Source organism: Pseudophryne corroboree, chromosome 3 (genome assembly GCF_028390025.1).
Source record: "Pseudophryne corroboree isolate aPseCor3 chromosome 3, aPseCor3.hap2, whole genome shotgun sequence".
Taxonomy (NCBI): domain Eukaryota; kingdom Metazoa; phylum Chordata; class Amphibia; order Anura; family Myobatrachidae; genus Pseudophryne; species Pseudophryne corroboree.
In genome coordinates this window covers 440311765-440325601 of record NC_086446.1, presented here as the reverse complement: position 1 = coordinate 440325601, position 13837 = coordinate 440311765, and the positions used below count along the sequence as shown (strand labels likewise).

General features: G+C 47.2%; 26 non-coding genes across 26 annotated transcripts; 12 read left to right on the top strand and 14 right to left on the bottom strand.

Moving 5' to 3' along the window:
• Positions 1–389: 389 nt before the first annotated feature.
• On the bottom strand, positions 390–462 carry TRNAK-CUU (transfer RNA lysine (anticodon CUU)). Its single transcript has one exon. It is a non-coding gene; the product is annotated as a tRNA-Lys (tRNA).
• A 297-nt stretch (positions 463–759) lies between these two features.
• Positions 760–832, bottom strand: TRNAK-CUU (transfer RNA lysine (anticodon CUU)). Its single transcript has one exon. It is a non-coding gene; the product is annotated as a tRNA-Lys (tRNA).
• Positions 833–940: 108 nt separating this feature from the next.
• On the top strand, positions 941–1011 carry TRNAG-GCC (transfer RNA glycine (anticodon GCC)). Its single transcript has one exon. It is a non-coding gene; the product is annotated as a tRNA-Gly (tRNA).
• A 1781-nt stretch (positions 1012–2792) lies between these two features.
• Positions 2793–2863, top strand: TRNAG-GCC (transfer RNA glycine (anticodon GCC)). The gene has a single exon. It is a non-coding gene; the product is annotated as a tRNA-Gly (tRNA).
• An 861-nt stretch (positions 2864–3724) lies between these two features.
• TRNAK-CUU (transfer RNA lysine (anticodon CUU)) lies at positions 3725–3797 on the bottom strand. The gene has a single exon. It is a non-coding gene; the product is annotated as a tRNA-Lys (tRNA).
• A 107-nt stretch (positions 3798–3904) lies between these two features.
• On the top strand, positions 3905–3975 carry TRNAG-GCC (transfer RNA glycine (anticodon GCC)). Its single transcript has one exon. It is a non-coding gene; the product is annotated as a tRNA-Gly (tRNA).
• An 861-nt stretch (positions 3976–4836) lies between these two features.
• Positions 4837–4909, bottom strand: TRNAK-CUU (transfer RNA lysine (anticodon CUU)). Its single transcript has one exon. It is a non-coding gene; the product is annotated as a tRNA-Lys (tRNA).
• A 107-nt stretch (positions 4910–5016) lies between these two features.
• TRNAG-GCC (transfer RNA glycine (anticodon GCC)) lies at positions 5017–5087 on the top strand. Its single transcript has one exon. It is a non-coding gene; the product is annotated as a tRNA-Gly (tRNA).
• Positions 5088–5948: 861 nt separating this feature from the next.
• Positions 5949–6021, bottom strand: TRNAK-CUU (transfer RNA lysine (anticodon CUU)). Its single transcript has one exon. It is a non-coding gene; the product is annotated as a tRNA-Lys (tRNA).
• A 297-nt stretch (positions 6022–6318) lies between these two features.
• Positions 6319–6391, bottom strand: TRNAK-CUU (transfer RNA lysine (anticodon CUU)). Its single transcript has one exon. It is a non-coding gene; the product is annotated as a tRNA-Lys (tRNA).
• A 296-nt stretch (positions 6392–6687) lies between these two features.
• On the bottom strand, positions 6688–6760 carry TRNAK-CUU (transfer RNA lysine (anticodon CUU)). Its single transcript has one exon. It is a non-coding gene; the product is annotated as a tRNA-Lys (tRNA).
• Positions 6761–6867: 107 nt separating this feature from the next.
• Positions 6868–6938, top strand: TRNAG-GCC (transfer RNA glycine (anticodon GCC)). Its single transcript has one exon. It is a non-coding gene; the product is annotated as a tRNA-Gly (tRNA).
• An 853-nt stretch (positions 6939–7791) lies between these two features.
• Positions 7792–7864, bottom strand: TRNAK-CUU (transfer RNA lysine (anticodon CUU)). Its single transcript has one exon. It is a non-coding gene; the product is annotated as a tRNA-Lys (tRNA).
• A 107-nt stretch (positions 7865–7971) lies between these two features.
• TRNAG-GCC (transfer RNA glycine (anticodon GCC)) lies at positions 7972–8042 on the top strand. Its single transcript has one exon. It is a non-coding gene; the product is annotated as a tRNA-Gly (tRNA).
• An 861-nt stretch (positions 8043–8903) lies between these two features.
• TRNAK-CUU (transfer RNA lysine (anticodon CUU)) lies at positions 8904–8976 on the bottom strand. The gene has a single exon. It is a non-coding gene; the product is annotated as a tRNA-Lys (tRNA).
• A 297-nt stretch (positions 8977–9273) lies between these two features.
• TRNAK-CUU (transfer RNA lysine (anticodon CUU)) lies at positions 9274–9346 on the bottom strand. The gene has a single exon. It is a non-coding gene; the product is annotated as a tRNA-Lys (tRNA).
• Positions 9347–9453: 107 nt separating this feature from the next.
• Positions 9454–9524, top strand: TRNAG-GCC (transfer RNA glycine (anticodon GCC)). Its single transcript has one exon. It is a non-coding gene; the product is annotated as a tRNA-Gly (tRNA).
• Positions 9525–10385: 861 nt separating this feature from the next.
• TRNAK-CUU (transfer RNA lysine (anticodon CUU)) lies at positions 10386–10458 on the bottom strand. Its single transcript has one exon. It is a non-coding gene; the product is annotated as a tRNA-Lys (tRNA).
• Positions 10459–10570: 112 nt separating this feature from the next.
• TRNAV-UAC (transfer RNA valine (anticodon UAC)) lies at positions 10571–10641 on the top strand. Its single transcript has one exon. It is a non-coding gene; the product is annotated as a tRNA-Val (tRNA).
• Positions 10642–10761: 120 nt separating this feature from the next.
• Positions 10762–10834, bottom strand: TRNAK-CUU (transfer RNA lysine (anticodon CUU)). Its single transcript has one exon. It is a non-coding gene; the product is annotated as a tRNA-Lys (tRNA).
• Positions 10835–10941: 107 nt separating this feature from the next.
• TRNAG-UCC (transfer RNA glycine (anticodon UCC)) lies at positions 10942–11012 on the top strand. Its single transcript has one exon. It is a non-coding gene; the product is annotated as a tRNA-Gly (tRNA).
• A 1041-nt stretch (positions 11013–12053) lies between these two features.
• TRNAG-GCC (transfer RNA glycine (anticodon GCC)) lies at positions 12054–12124 on the top strand. The gene has a single exon. It is a non-coding gene; the product is annotated as a tRNA-Gly (tRNA).
• An 861-nt stretch (positions 12125–12985) lies between these two features.
• On the bottom strand, positions 12986–13058 carry TRNAK-CUU (transfer RNA lysine (anticodon CUU)). Its single transcript has one exon. It is a non-coding gene; the product is annotated as a tRNA-Lys (tRNA).
• Positions 13059–13170: 112 nt separating this feature from the next.
• Positions 13171–13241, top strand: TRNAV-UAC (transfer RNA valine (anticodon UAC)). The gene has a single exon. It is a non-coding gene; the product is annotated as a tRNA-Val (tRNA).
• A 120-nt stretch (positions 13242–13361) lies between these two features.
• Positions 13362–13434, bottom strand: TRNAK-CUU (transfer RNA lysine (anticodon CUU)). The gene has a single exon. It is a non-coding gene; the product is annotated as a tRNA-Lys (tRNA).
• A 112-nt stretch (positions 13435–13546) lies between these two features.
• On the top strand, positions 13547–13617 carry TRNAG-UCC (transfer RNA glycine (anticodon UCC)). The gene has a single exon. It is a non-coding gene; the product is annotated as a tRNA-Gly (tRNA).
• The last annotated feature ends 220 nt before the right edge of the window (positions 13618–13837 follow it).

The following is a 13837-nucleotide window of genomic DNA, read 5'->3' as shown; positions in this document are numbered from 1 at the left end:
AGGAAGAGAAAAAAACAACTGCCCAACATGGAGCTCAAATACATGACCCTAAGATTAATAGTCTTATGCTCTAGCGACTGTGCTAGTCGGGCTTGGTTACATAGGCTTGGAGGTGATGGCAAGGCAAGGCATCCTGACACTTCTGCTTTGTTTTATACACTAAAGTACATGAGTAAGTGTAAAATTAAGCATCTGTGGAGCATTGGTGGTTCAGTGGTAGAATTCTCGCCTGCCACGCGTGAGGCCCGGAATCGATTCCCGGCCAATGCAGTCCTGAGTTTTTGCTGATATGGCAGTGTATTTTGTGAAAGTGAGGACAGCCATTTGCGCTGTGGTGGTGCAAGTATACAGTGTTCCACATACAATGGTACAGGAAAAGAAAAAACATCCGCCCAACGTGGGGCTCGAACCCACGACCCTGAGATTAAGAGTCTCATGCTCTACCGACTGAGTTAGCCAGGCTTGGTTGAGAATGTATGGAGGTGATGGCAAGGCAAGGCATCCTGACACTCCTGCTTTGTTTTATACACTAAAGTACATGAGTAAGTGTACAATAAGGCATCTGTGGAGCATTGGTGGTTCAGTGGTAGAATTCTCGCCTGCCACGCGTGAGGCCCGGAATCGATTCCCGGCCAATGCAGTCTTGAGTTTTTCCTGATATGGCAGTGTATTTTGTGAAAGTGAGGACAGCCATTTGCGCTGTTGTGGTGCAAGTATACAGTGTTCCACATACAATGGTACAGGAAAAGAAAAAACATCTGCCTAACGTGGGGCTCGAACCCACGACCCTGAGATTAAGAGTCTCATGCTCTACCGACTGAGTTAGCCAGGCTTGGTTGAGAATGTATGGATGTGATGGCAAGGCAAGGCATCCTAAAAATTCCTGCTTTGTTTCATACACTAAAGTACACGAGTAAGTGTAAAATTCAGTATCTGGGGAGCATTGGTGGTTCAGTGGTAGAATTCTCGCCTGCCACGCGAGAGGCCCGGGTTCGATTCCCGGCCAATGCAGTCCTGAGTTTTTGCTGATATGGCAGTGCATTTTGTGAAAGTGAGGACAGCCATTTGCGCTGTGGTGGTGCAAGTTGACAGTGTTCCACATACAATGGTACAGGAAAAGAAAAAAAACATCCGTCCAATGTGGGGCTCGAACCCACGACCCTGAGATTAAGAGCCTCATGCTTTACCGACTGAGTTAGCAATGCTTGGTATCTGAGGAGTTGTGGTGATGGCAAGGCAAGGCATCCTGACTTTCCTGCTTTGTTTTGTACACTAAAGTACACGAGTAAGTCTAAAATTAAGCATCTGTGGATCATTGGTGGTTCAGTGGTAGAAATCTAGCCGGCCACGTGGGAGGCCGGGTTCAATTCCCGGTCAATACATTCCTGAGTTTTTGCTGATAGGGCAGTGCATTTTGTGAAAGTGAGGACAGCCATTTGCGCTGTGGTGATGCAAGTATACACTGTTCCACATACAATGGTACAGGAAGAGAAAAAAACAACTGCCCAACATGGAGCTCAAATACATGACCCTAAGATTAATAGTCCTATGCTCTAGCGACTGTGCTAGTCGGGCTTGATTACGTAGGCTTGGAGGTGATGGCAAGGCAAGGCATCCTGACACTCCTGCTTTGTTTTATACACTAAAGTACATGAGTAAGTGTAAAACAAGGCATCTGTGGAGCATTGGTGGTTCAGTGGTAGAATTCTCGCCTGCCACGCGTGAGGCCCGGAATCGATTCCCGGCCAATGCAGTCTTGAGTTTTTGCTGATATGGCAGTGTATTTTGTGAAAGTGAGGACAGCCATTTGCACTGTTGTGGTGCAAGTATACAGTGTTCCACATACAATGGTACAGGAAAAGAAAAAACATCCGCCCAACGTGGGGCTCGAACCCACGACCCTGAGATTAAGAGTCTCATGCTTTACCGACTGAGTTAGCAATGCTTGGTAACCGAGGAGTTGTGGTGATGGCAAGGCAAGGCATCCTGACTCTCCTGCTTTGTTTTGTACACTAAAGTACATGAGTAAGTCTAAAATTAAGCATCTGTGGATCATTGGTGGTTCAGTGGTAGAAATCTAGCCGGCCACGTGGGAGGCCGGGTTCAATTCCCGGTCAATACATTCCTGAGTTTTTGCTGATAGGGCAGTGCATTTTGTGAAAGTGAGGACAGCCATTTGCGCTGTGGTGATGCAAGTATACACTGTTCCACATACAATGGTACAGGAAGAGAAAAAAACAACTGCCCAACATGGAGCTCAAATACATGACCCTAAGATTAATAGTCTTATGCTCTAGCGACTGTGCTAGTCGGGCTTGGTTACGTAGGCTTGGAGGTGATGGCAAGGCAAGGCATCCTGACACTCCTGCTTTGTTTTATACACTAAAGTGCATGAGTAAGTGTAAAATTAGGCATCTGTGGAGCATTGGTGGTTCAGTGGTAGAATTCTCGCCTGCCACGCATGAGGCCCGGAATCGATTCCCGGCCAATGCAGTCCTGAGTTTTTGCTGATATGGCAGTGTATTTTGTGAAAGTGAGGACAGCCATTTGCGCTGTGGTGGTGCAAGTATACAGTGTTCCACATACAATGGTACATGAAAAGAAAAAACATCCGCCCAACATGGGGCTCAAACCCACGACCCTGAGATTAAGAGTCTCATGCTCTAGCGACTAAGCCAGCCAGGCTTGGTTGAGAATGTATGGAGGTGATGGTAAGGCAAGGCATCCTGACACTCCTGCTTTGTTTCCTACACTAAAGTACAGGAGTAAGTGTAAAATTAAGTATCTGTGGAGCATTGGTGGTTCAGTGGTAGAATTGTCGCCTGCCACGCGGGAGGCCCGGGTTCGATTCCCGGCCAATGCAGTCCTGAGTTTTTGCTGATATGGCAGTGCATTTTGTGAAAGTGAGGACAGCCATTTGTGCTGTTGTGGGGCAAGTTGATAGTGTTCTACATACAATGGTACAGGAAAAGAAAAAAAACATCCGCCCAATGTGGGGCTCGAACCCACGACCCTGAGATTAAGAGTCTCATGCTTTACCGACTGAGTTAGCAATGCTTGGTAACCGAGGAGTTGTGGTGATGGCAAGGCAAGGCATCCTGACTCTCCTGCTTTGTTTTGTACACTAAAGTACATGAGTAAGTCTAAAATTAAGCATCTGTGGATCATTGGTGGTTCAGTGGTAGAAATCTAGCCGGCCACGTGGGAGGCCAGGTTCAATTCCCGGTCAATACATTCCTGAGTTTTTGCTGATAGGGCAGTGCATTTTGTGAAAGTGAGGACAGCCATTTGCGCTGTGGTGATGCAAGTATACACTGTTCCACATACAATGGTACAGTAAGAGAAAAAAACAACTGCCCAACATGGAGCTCAAATACATGACCCTAAGATTAATAGTCCTATGCTCTAGCGACTGTGCTAGTCGGGCTTGATTACGTAGGCTTGGAGGTGATGGCAAGGCAAGGCATCCTGACACTCCTGCTTTGTTTTATACACTAAAGTACATGAGTAAGTGTAAAATTAGGCATCTGTGGAGCATTGGTGGTTCAGTGGTAGAATTCTCGCCTGCCACGCATGAGGCCCGGAATCAATTCCCGGCCAATGCAGTCCTGAGTTTTTGCTGATATGGCAGTGTATTTTGTGAAAGTGAGGACAGCCATTTGCGCTGTGGTGGTGCAAGTTGACAGTGTTCCACATACAATGGTACAGGAAAAGAAATAACATCCGCCCAACGTGGGGCTCGAACCCACGAGTCTGAGATTAAGGGTCTCATGCTCTACCGACTGAGCTAGCCGGGCTTGGTTGAGAATGTATGGAGGTGATGGCAAGGCAAGGCATCCTGACACTCCTGCTTTGTTTCCTACACTAAAGTACAGGAGTAAGTGTAAAATTAAGTATCTGTGGAGCATTGGTGGTTCAGTGGTAGAATTGTCGCCTGCCACGCGGGAGGCCCGGGTTCGATTCCCGGCCAATGCAGTCCTGAGTTTTTGCTGATATGGCAGTGCATTTTGTGAAAGTGAGGACAGCCATTTGTGCTGTTGTGGGGCAAGTTGATAGTGTTCTACATACAATGGTACAGGAAAAGAAAAAAAACATCCGCCCAATGTGGGGCTCGAACCCACGACCCTGAGATTAAGAGTCTCATGCTTTACCGACTGAGTTAGCAATGCTTGGTAACCGAGGAGTTGTGGTGATGGCAAGGCAAGGCATCCTGACTCTCCTGCTTTGTTTTGTACACTAAAGTACATGAGTAAGTCTAAAATTAAGCATCTGTGGATCATTGGTGGTTCAGTGGTAGAAATCTAGCCGGCCACGTGGGAGGCCAGGTTCAATTCCCGGTCAATACATTCCTGAGTTTTTGCTGATAGGGCAGTGCATTTTGTGAAAGTGAGGACAGCCATTTGCGCTGTGGTGATGCAAGTATACACTGTTCCACATACAATGGTACAGTAAGAGAAAAAAACAACTGCCCAACATGGAGCTCAAATACATGACCCTAAGATTAATAGTCCTATGCTCTAGCGACTGTGCTAGTCGGGCTTGATTACGTAGGCTTGGAGGTGATGGCAAGGCAAGGCATCCTGACACTCCTGCTTTGTTTTATACACTAAAGTACATGAGTAAGTGTAAAATTAGGCATCTGTGGAGCATTGGTGGTTCAGTGGTAGAATTCTCGCCTGCCACGCATGAGGCCCGGAATCAATTCCCGGCCAATGCAGTCCTGAGTTTTTGCTGATATGGCAGTGTATTTTGTGAAAGTGAGGACAGCCATTTGCGCTGTGGTGGTGCAAGTTGACAGTGTTCCACATACAATGGTACAGGAAAAGAAATAACATCCGCCCAACGTGGGGCTCGAACCCACGAGTCTGAGATTAAGGGTCTCATGCTCTACCGACTGAGCTAGCCGGGCTTGGTTGAGAATGTATGGAGGTGATGGCAAGGCAAGGCATCCTGACACTCCTGCTTTGTTTCATACACTAAAGTACATGAGTAAGTGTAAAATTAAGTTTCTGTGGAGCATTGGTGGTTCAGTGGTAGAATTCTCGCCTGCCATGCGGGAGGCCAGGGTTTGATTCCCGGCCAATGCAGTCCTGAGCTTTTGCTGATATGGCAGTGCATTTTGTGAAAGTGAGGACAGCCATTTGCGCTGTGGTGGTGCAAGTTGACAGTGTTCCACATACAATCGTACTGGAAAAGAAAAAAAACATCCGCCCAATGTGGGGCTCGAACCCACGACGCTGAGATTAAGAGTCTCATGCTTTACCGACTGAGTTAGCAATGCTTGGTAACCGAGGAGTTGTGGTGATGGCAAGGCAAGGCATCCTGACTCTCCTGCTTTGTTTTGTACACTAAAGTACATGAGTAAGTCTAAAATTAAGCATCTGTGGATCATCGGTGGTTCAGTGGTAGAAATCTAGCCGGCCACGTGGGAGGCTGGGTTCAATTCCCGGTCAATACATTCCTGAGTTTTTGCTGATAGGGCAGTTCATTTTGTGAAAGTGAGGACAGCTATTTGCGCTGTGGTGATGCAAGTATATACTGTTCCACATACAATGGTACAGGAAGAGAAAAAAATAACTGCCCAACATGGAGCTCAAATACATGACTCTAAGATTAATAGTCTTATGCTCTAGCGACTGTGCTAGTCGGGCTTGGTTACGTAGGCTTGGAGGTGATGGCAAGGCAAGGAATCCTGACACTCCTGCTTTGTTTTATACACTAAAGTACATGAGTAAGTGTAAAATTAGGTATCTGTGGAGCATTGGTGGTTCAGTGGTAGAATTCTCGCCTGCCACGCGTGAGGCCCGGAATCGATTCCCGGCCAATGCAGTCCTGAGTTTTTGCTGATATGGCAGTGTATTTTGTGAAAGTGAGGACAGCCATTTGCGCTGTGGTGGTGCAAGTATACACTGTTCCACATACAATGGTACATGAAAAGAAAAAACATCCGCCCAACGTGGGGCTCGAACCCACGACCCTGAGATTAAGAGTCTCATGCTCTACCAACTGAGCTAGCCAGGCTTGGTTTAGAATGTATGGAGGTGATGGCAAGGCAAGGCATCCTGACACTCCTGCTTTGTTTCATACACTAAAGTACACGAGTACGTGTAAAATTAAGTATCTGTGGAGCATTGGTGGTTTAGTGGTAGAATTCTCGCCTGCCACGCGGGAGGCCGGGGTTCGATTCCTGGCCAATGCAGTCCTGAGTTTTTGCTGATATGGCAGTGTATTTTGTGAAAGTGAGGACAAACATTTGCGCTGTGGTGGTGCAAGTATACAGTTTTCCACATACAATGGTACAGGAAAAGAAAAAACATCCGCCCAACGTGGGGCTCGAACCCACGACCCTGAGATTAAGAGTCTCATGCTCTACCGACTGAGCTAGCCAGGCTTGGTTGAGAATGTATGGAGGTGATGGCAAGGCAAGGCATCCTAACACTCCTGCTTTGTTTTATACACTAAAGTACATGAGTAAGTGTAAAATAAGGCATCTGTGGAGCATTGGTGGTTCAGTGGTAGAATTCTCGCCTGCCACGCGTGAGGCCCGGAATCAATTCCCGGCCAATGCAGTCTTGAGTTTTTGCTGATATGGCAGTGTATTTTGTGAAAGTGAGGACAGCCATTTGCACTGTTGTGGTGCAAGTATACAGTGTTCACATACAATGGTACAGGAAAAGAAAAAACATCCGCCCAACGTGGGGCTCGAACCCACGACCCTGAGATTAAGAGTCTCATGCTCTACCGACTGAGCTAGCCAGGCTTGGTTGAGCATATATGGAGGTGATGGCAAGGCAAGGCATCCTGACACTCCTGCTTTGTTTCATACACTAAAGTACACGAGTAAGTGTAAACTTAAGTATCTGTGGAGCATTGGTGGTTCAGTGGTAGAATTCTCGCCTGCCACGCGGGAGGCCCGGGTTCGATTCCCGGCCAATGCAGTCCTGAGTTTTTGCTGATATGGCAGTGCATTTTGTGAAAGTGAGGACAGCCATTTGCGCTGTGGTGGTGCAAGTTGACAGTGTTCCACATACAATGGTACAGGAAAAGAAAAAAAACATCCGCCCAATGTGGGGCTCGACCCTGAGATTAAGAGTCTCATGCTTTACCGACTGAGTTAGCAATGCTTGGTAACCGAGGAGTTGTGGTGATGGAAAGGGAAGGCATCCTGACTCTCCTGCTTTGTTTTGTACACTAAAGTACATGAGAAAGTTTAAAAATAAGCATCTGTGGATCATTGGTGGTTCAGTGGTAGAAATCTAGCCGGCCACGTGGGAGGCCGGGTTCAATTCCCGGTCAATACATTCCTGAGATTTTGCTGATAGGGCAGTGCATTTTGTGAAAGTGAGGACAGCCATTTGCGCTGTGGTGATGCAAGTATACACTGTTCCACATACAATGGTACAGGAAGAGAAAAAAACAACTGCCCAACATGGAGCTCAAATACATGACCCTAAGATTAATAGTCTTATGCTCTAGCGACTGTGCTAGTCGGGCTTGGTTACGTAGGCTTGGAGGTGATGGCAAGGCAAGGCATCCTGACACTCCTGCTTTGTTTTATACACTAAAGTACATGAGTAAGTGTAAAATTAGGCATCTGTGGAGCATTGGTGGTTCAGTGGTAGAATTCTCGCCTGCCACGCGTGAGGCCCGGAATCGATTCCAGGCCAATGCAGTCCTGAGTTTTTGCTGATATGGCAGTGTATTTTGTGAAAGTGAGGACAGCCATTTGCGCTGTGGTGGTGCAAGTATACAGTGTTCCACATACAATGGTACTGGAAAAGAAAAAACATCCGCCCAACGTGGGGCTCGAACCCACGACCCTGAGATTAAGAGTCTCATGCTCTACCGACTGAGCTAGCCAGGCTTGGTTGAGAATGTATGGAGGTGATGGCAAGGCAAGGCATCCTGACACTCCTGCTTTGTTTTATACACTAAAGTACATGAGTAAGTGGAAAATAAGGCATCTGTGGAGCATTGGTGGTTCAGTGGTAGAAATCTCGCCTGCCACGCGGGAGGCCTGGGTTCGATTCCCGGCCAATGCAGTCCTGAGTATTTGCTGATATGGCAGTGCATTTTGTGAAAGTGAGGACAGCCATTTGCGCTGTGGTGGTGCAAGTTGACAGTGTTCCACATACAATGGTACAGGAAAAGAAAAAAAACATCCACCCAATGTGGGGCTCGAACCCACGACCCTGAGATTAAGAGTCTCATGCTTTACCGACTGAGTTAGCAATGCTTGGTAACCGAGGAGTTGTGGTGATGGAAAGTGAAGGCATCCTGACTCTCCTGCTTTGTTTTGTACACTAAAGTACATGAGTAAGTCTAAAATTAAGCATCTGTGGATCATTGGTGGTTCAGTGGTAGAAATCTAGCCGGCCACGTGGGAGGCCGGGTTCAATTCCCGGTCAATACATTCCTGAGTTTTTGCTGATAGGGCAGTGCATTTTGTGAAAGTGAGGACAGCCATTTGCGCTGTGGTGATGCAAGTATACACTGTTCCACATACAATGGTACAGGAAGAGAAAAAAACAACTGCCCAACATGGAGCTCAAATACATGACCCTAAGATTAATAGTCTTATGCTCTAGCGACTGTGCTAGTCGGGCTTGGTTACATAGGCTTGGAGGTGATGGCAAGGCAAGGCATCCTGACACTTCTGCTTTGTTTTATACACTAAAGTACATGAGTAAGTGTAAAATTAAGCATCTGTGGAGCATTGGTGGTTCAGTGGTAGAATTCTCGCCTGCCACGCGTGAGGCCCGGAATCGATTCCCGGCCAATGCAGTCCTGAGTTTTTGCTGATATGGCAGTGTATTTTGTGAAAGTGAGGACAGCCATTTGCGCTGTGGTGGTGCAAGTATACAGTGTTCCACATACAATGGTACAGGAAAAGAAAAAACATCCGCCCAACGTGGGGCTCGAACCCACGACCCTGAGATTAAGAGTCTTATGCTCTACCGACTGAGCTAGCCAGGCTTGGTTGAGAATGTATGGAGGTGATGGCAAGGCAAGGCATCCTGACACTCCTGCTTTGTTTTATACACTAAAGTACATGAGTAAGTGTAAAATAAGGCATCTGTGGAGCATTGGTGGTTCAGTGGTAGAATTCTCGCCTGCCACGCGTGAGGCCCGGAATCGATTCCCGGCCAATGCAGTCTTGAGTTTTTCCTGATATGGCAGTGTATTTTGTGAAAGTGAGGACAGCCATTTGCGCTGTTGTGGTGCAAGTATACAGTGTTCCACATACAATGGTACAGGAAAAGAAAAAACATCCGCCCAACGTGGGGCTCGAACCCACGACCCTGAGATTAAGAGTCTCATGCTCTACCGACTGAGTTAGCCAGGCTTGGTTGAGAATGTATGGAGGTGATGGCAAGGCAAGGCATCCTGACACTCCTGCTTTGTTTCATACACTAAAGTACACGAGTAAGTGTAAAATTCAGTATCTGTGGAGCATTGGTGGTTCAGTGGTAGAATTCTCGCCTGCCACGCGGGAGGCCCGGGTTTGATTCCCGGCCAATGCAGTCCTGAGTTTTTGCTGATATGGCAGTGCATTTTGTGAAAGTGAGGACAGCCATTTGCGCTGTGGTGGTGCAAGTTGACAGTGTTCCACATACAATGGTACAGGAAAAGAAAAAAAACATCCGCCCAATGTGGGGCTCGAACCCACGACCCTGAGATTAAGAGCCTCATGCTTTACCGACTGAGTTAGCAATGCTTGGTAACTGAGGAGTTGTGGTGATGGCAAGGCAAGGCATCCTGACTCTCCTGCTTTGTTTTGTACACTAAAGTACATGAGTAAGTCTAAAATTAAGCATCTGTGGATCATTGGTGGTTCAGTGGTAGAAATCTAGCCGGCCACATGGGAGGCCGGGTTCAATTCCCGGTCAATACATTCCTGAGTTTTTGCTGATAGGGCAGTGCATTTTGTGAAAGTGAGGACAGCCATTTGCGCTGTGGTGATGCAAGTATACACTGTTCCACATACAATGGTACAGGAAGAGAAAAAAACAACTGCCCAACATGGAGCTCAAATACATGACCCTAAGATTAATAGTCTTATGCTCTAGCGACTGTGCTAGTCGGGCTTGGTTACGTAGGCTTGGAGGTGATGGCAAGGCAAGGCATCCTGACACTCCTGCTTTGTTTTATACACTAAAGTACATGAGTAAGTGTAAAATTAGGCATCTGTGGAGCATTGGTGGTTCAGTAGTAGAATTCTCGCCTGCCACGCGTGAGGCCCTTAATCGATTCCCGGCCAATGCAGTCCTGAGTTTTTGCTGATATGGCAGTGTATTTTGTGAAAGTGAGGACAGCCATTTGCGCTGTGGTGGTGCAAGTTGACAGTGTTCCACATACAATGGTACAGGAAAAGAAAAAACATCCGCCCAACGTGGGGCTCGAACCCACGACCCTGAGATTAAGAGTCTCATGCTCTACCGACTGAGATAGCCAGGCTTGGTTGCGAATGTATGGAGGTGATGGCAAGGCAAGGCAAGGCATCCTGACACTCCTGCTTTGTTTCATACACTAAAGTACACGAGTAAGTGTAAAACAAAGTACCTGTGGAGCTTTGGTGGTTCAGTGGTAGAATTCTCGCCTTACATGCGGGAGGCCTGGGTTCGATTCCCGGCCAATGCTGTCCTGAGTATTTGCTGATATGGCAGTGCATTTTGTGAAAGTGAAGACAGCTATTTGCGCTGTGGTGGTGCAAGTTTACAATGTTCCACATACAATGGTACAGTAAAAAGAAAAAACATCCGCCCAACGTGGGGCTCGAACCCACGACCCTGAGATTAAGAGTCTCATGCTCTACCGACTGAGCTAGCCAGGCTTGGTTGCGAATGTATGGAGGTGATGGCAAGGCAAGGCATCCAGACACTCCTGCTTTGTTTCATACACTAAAGTACACGAGTAAGTGTAAAATTAAGTACCTGTGGAGCATTGGTGGTTCAGTGGTAGAATTCTTGCCTTCCACGCGGGAAGCCCGGGTTCGATTCCCTGCCAATGCAGTCCTGAGTTTTTGCTGATATGGCAGTGCATTTTGTGAAAGTGAGGACAGCCATTTGCGCTGTGGTGGTGCAAGTTGACAGTGTTCCACATACAATGGTACAGGAAAAGAAAAAAAACATCCGCCCAATGTGGGGCTCGAACCCACGACCCTGAGATTAAGAGTCTCATGCTTTACCGACTGAGTTAGCAATGCTTGGTAACCAAGGAGTTGTGGTGATGGCAAGGCAAGGCATCCTGACTCTCCTGCTTTGTTTTGTACACTAAAGTACATGAGTAAGTCTAAAATTAAGCATCTGTGGATCATTGGTGGTTCAGTGGTAGAAATCTAGCCGGCCACGTGGGAGGCCGGGTTCAATTCCCGGTCAATACATTCCTGAGTTTTTGCTGATAGGGCAGTGCATTTTGTGAAAGTGAGGACAGCCATTTGCGCTGTGGTGATGCAAGTATACACTGTTCCACATACAATGGTACAGGAAGAGAAAAAAACAACTGCCCAACATGGAGCTCAAATACATGACCCTAAGATTAATAGTCTTATGCTCTAGCGACTGTGCTAGTCGGGCTTGGTTACGTAGGCTTGGAGGTGATGGCAAGGCAAGGCATCCTGACACTCCTGCTTTGTTTTATACACTAAAGTACATGAGTAAGTGTAAAATTAGGCATCTGTGGAGCATTGGTGGTTCAGTAGTAGAATTCTCGCCTGCCACGCGTGAGGCCCTTAATCGATTCCCGGCCAATGCAGTCCTGAGTTTTTGCTGATATGGCAGTGTATTTTGTGAAAGTGAGGACAGCCATTTGCGCTGTGGTGGTGCAGGTATACAGTGTTCCACATACAATGGTACAGGAAAAGAAAAAATATCCGCCCAACGTTGGGCTTGGACCCACGACCCTGAAATTAAGAGTCTCATGCTCTACCGACTGAGCTAGCCAGGCTTGGTTGAGAATGTATGGAGGTGATGGCAAGGCAAGGGATCCTGACACTCCTGCTTTGTTTCATAAACTAAAGTACATGAGTAAGTGTAAAATTAAGTATCTGTGGAGCATTGGTGGTTCAGTGGTAGAATTCTCGCCTGCCACGCGGGAGGTCTGGGTTCGATTCCCGGCCAATGCAGTCCTGAGTTCTTGCTGATATGGCAGTGCATTTTGTGAAAGTGAGGACAGCCATTTGCGCTGTGGTGGTGCAAGTTGACAGAGTTCCACATACAATGGTACAGGAAAAGAAAAAAAACATCCGCCCAATGTGGGGCTCGAACCCGCGACCCTGAGATTAAGAGTCTTATGCTTTACCGACTGAGTTAGCAATGCTTGGTAACCGAGGAGTTGTGGTGATGGCAAGGCAAGGCATCCTGACTCTCCTGCTTTGTTTTGTACACTAAAGTACATGAGTAAGTCTAAAATTAAGCATCTGTGGATCATTGGTAATTCAGTGGTAGAAATCTAGCCGGCCACGTGGGAGGCCGGGTTCAAATCCCGGTCAATACATTCCTGAGTTTTTGCTGATAGGGCAGTGCATTTTGTGAAAGTGAGGACAGCCATTTGCGCTGTGGTGATGCAAGTATACACTATTCCACATACAATGGTACAGGAAGAGAAAAAAACAACAGCCCAACATGGAGCTCAAATACATGACCCTAAGATTAATAGTCTTATGCTTTAGCGACTGTGCTAGTCGGGCTTGGTTACGTAGGCTTGGAGGTGATGGCAAGGCAAGGCATCCTGACACTCCTGCTTTGTTTTATACACTAAAGTACATGAGTAAGTGTAAAATTAGGCATCTGTGGAGCATTGGTGGTTCAGTGGTAGAATTCTCGCCTGCCACGCGTGAGGCCCGGAATCGATTCCCGGCCAATGCAGTCCTGAGTTTTTGCTGATATGGCAGTGTATTTTGTGAAAGTGAGGACAGCTATTTGCGCTGTGGTGGTGCAAGTTGACAGTGTTCCACATACAATGGTACAGGAAAAGAAAAAACATCCGCCCAACGTGGGGCTCGAACCCACGACCCTGAGATTAAGAGTCTCATGCTCTACCGACTGAGATAGCCAGGCTTGGTTGCGAATGTATGGAGGTGATGGCAAGGCAAGGCAAGGCATCCTGACACTCCTGCTTTGTTTCATACACTAAAGTACACGAGTAAGTGTAAAACAAAGTACCTGTGGAGCTTTGGTGGTTCAGTGGTAGAATTCTCGCCTTACATGCGGGAGGCCTGGGTTCGATTCCCGGCCAATGCTGTCCTGAGTATTTGCTGATATGACAGTGCATTTTGTGAAAGTGAAGACAGCTATTTGCGCTGTGGTGGTGCAAGTTTACAATGTTCCACATACAATGGTACAGTAAAAAGAAAAAACATCCGCCCAACGTGGGGCTCGAACCCACGACCCTGAGATTAAGAGTCTCATACTCTACCGACTGAGCTAGCCTGGCTTGGTTGCGAATGTATGGAGGTGATGGCAAGGCAAGGCAAGGCATCCTGACACTCCTGCTTTGTTTCATACACTAAAGTACACGAGTAAGTGTAAAATTAAGTACCTGTGGAGCATTGGTGGTTCAGTGGTAGAATTCTTGCCTTCCACGCGGGAAGCCCGGGTTCGATTCCCTGCCAATGCAGTCCTGAGTTTTTGCTGATATGGCAGTGCATTTTGTGAAAGTGAGGACAGCCATTTGCGCTGTGGTGGTGCAAGTTGACAGTGTTCCACATACAATGGTACAGGAAAAGAGAAAAAACATCCGCCCAATGTGGGGCTCGAACCCACGACCCTGAGATTAAGAGTCTCATGCTTTACCGACTGAGTTAGCAATGCTTGGTAACCAAGGAGTTGTGGTGATG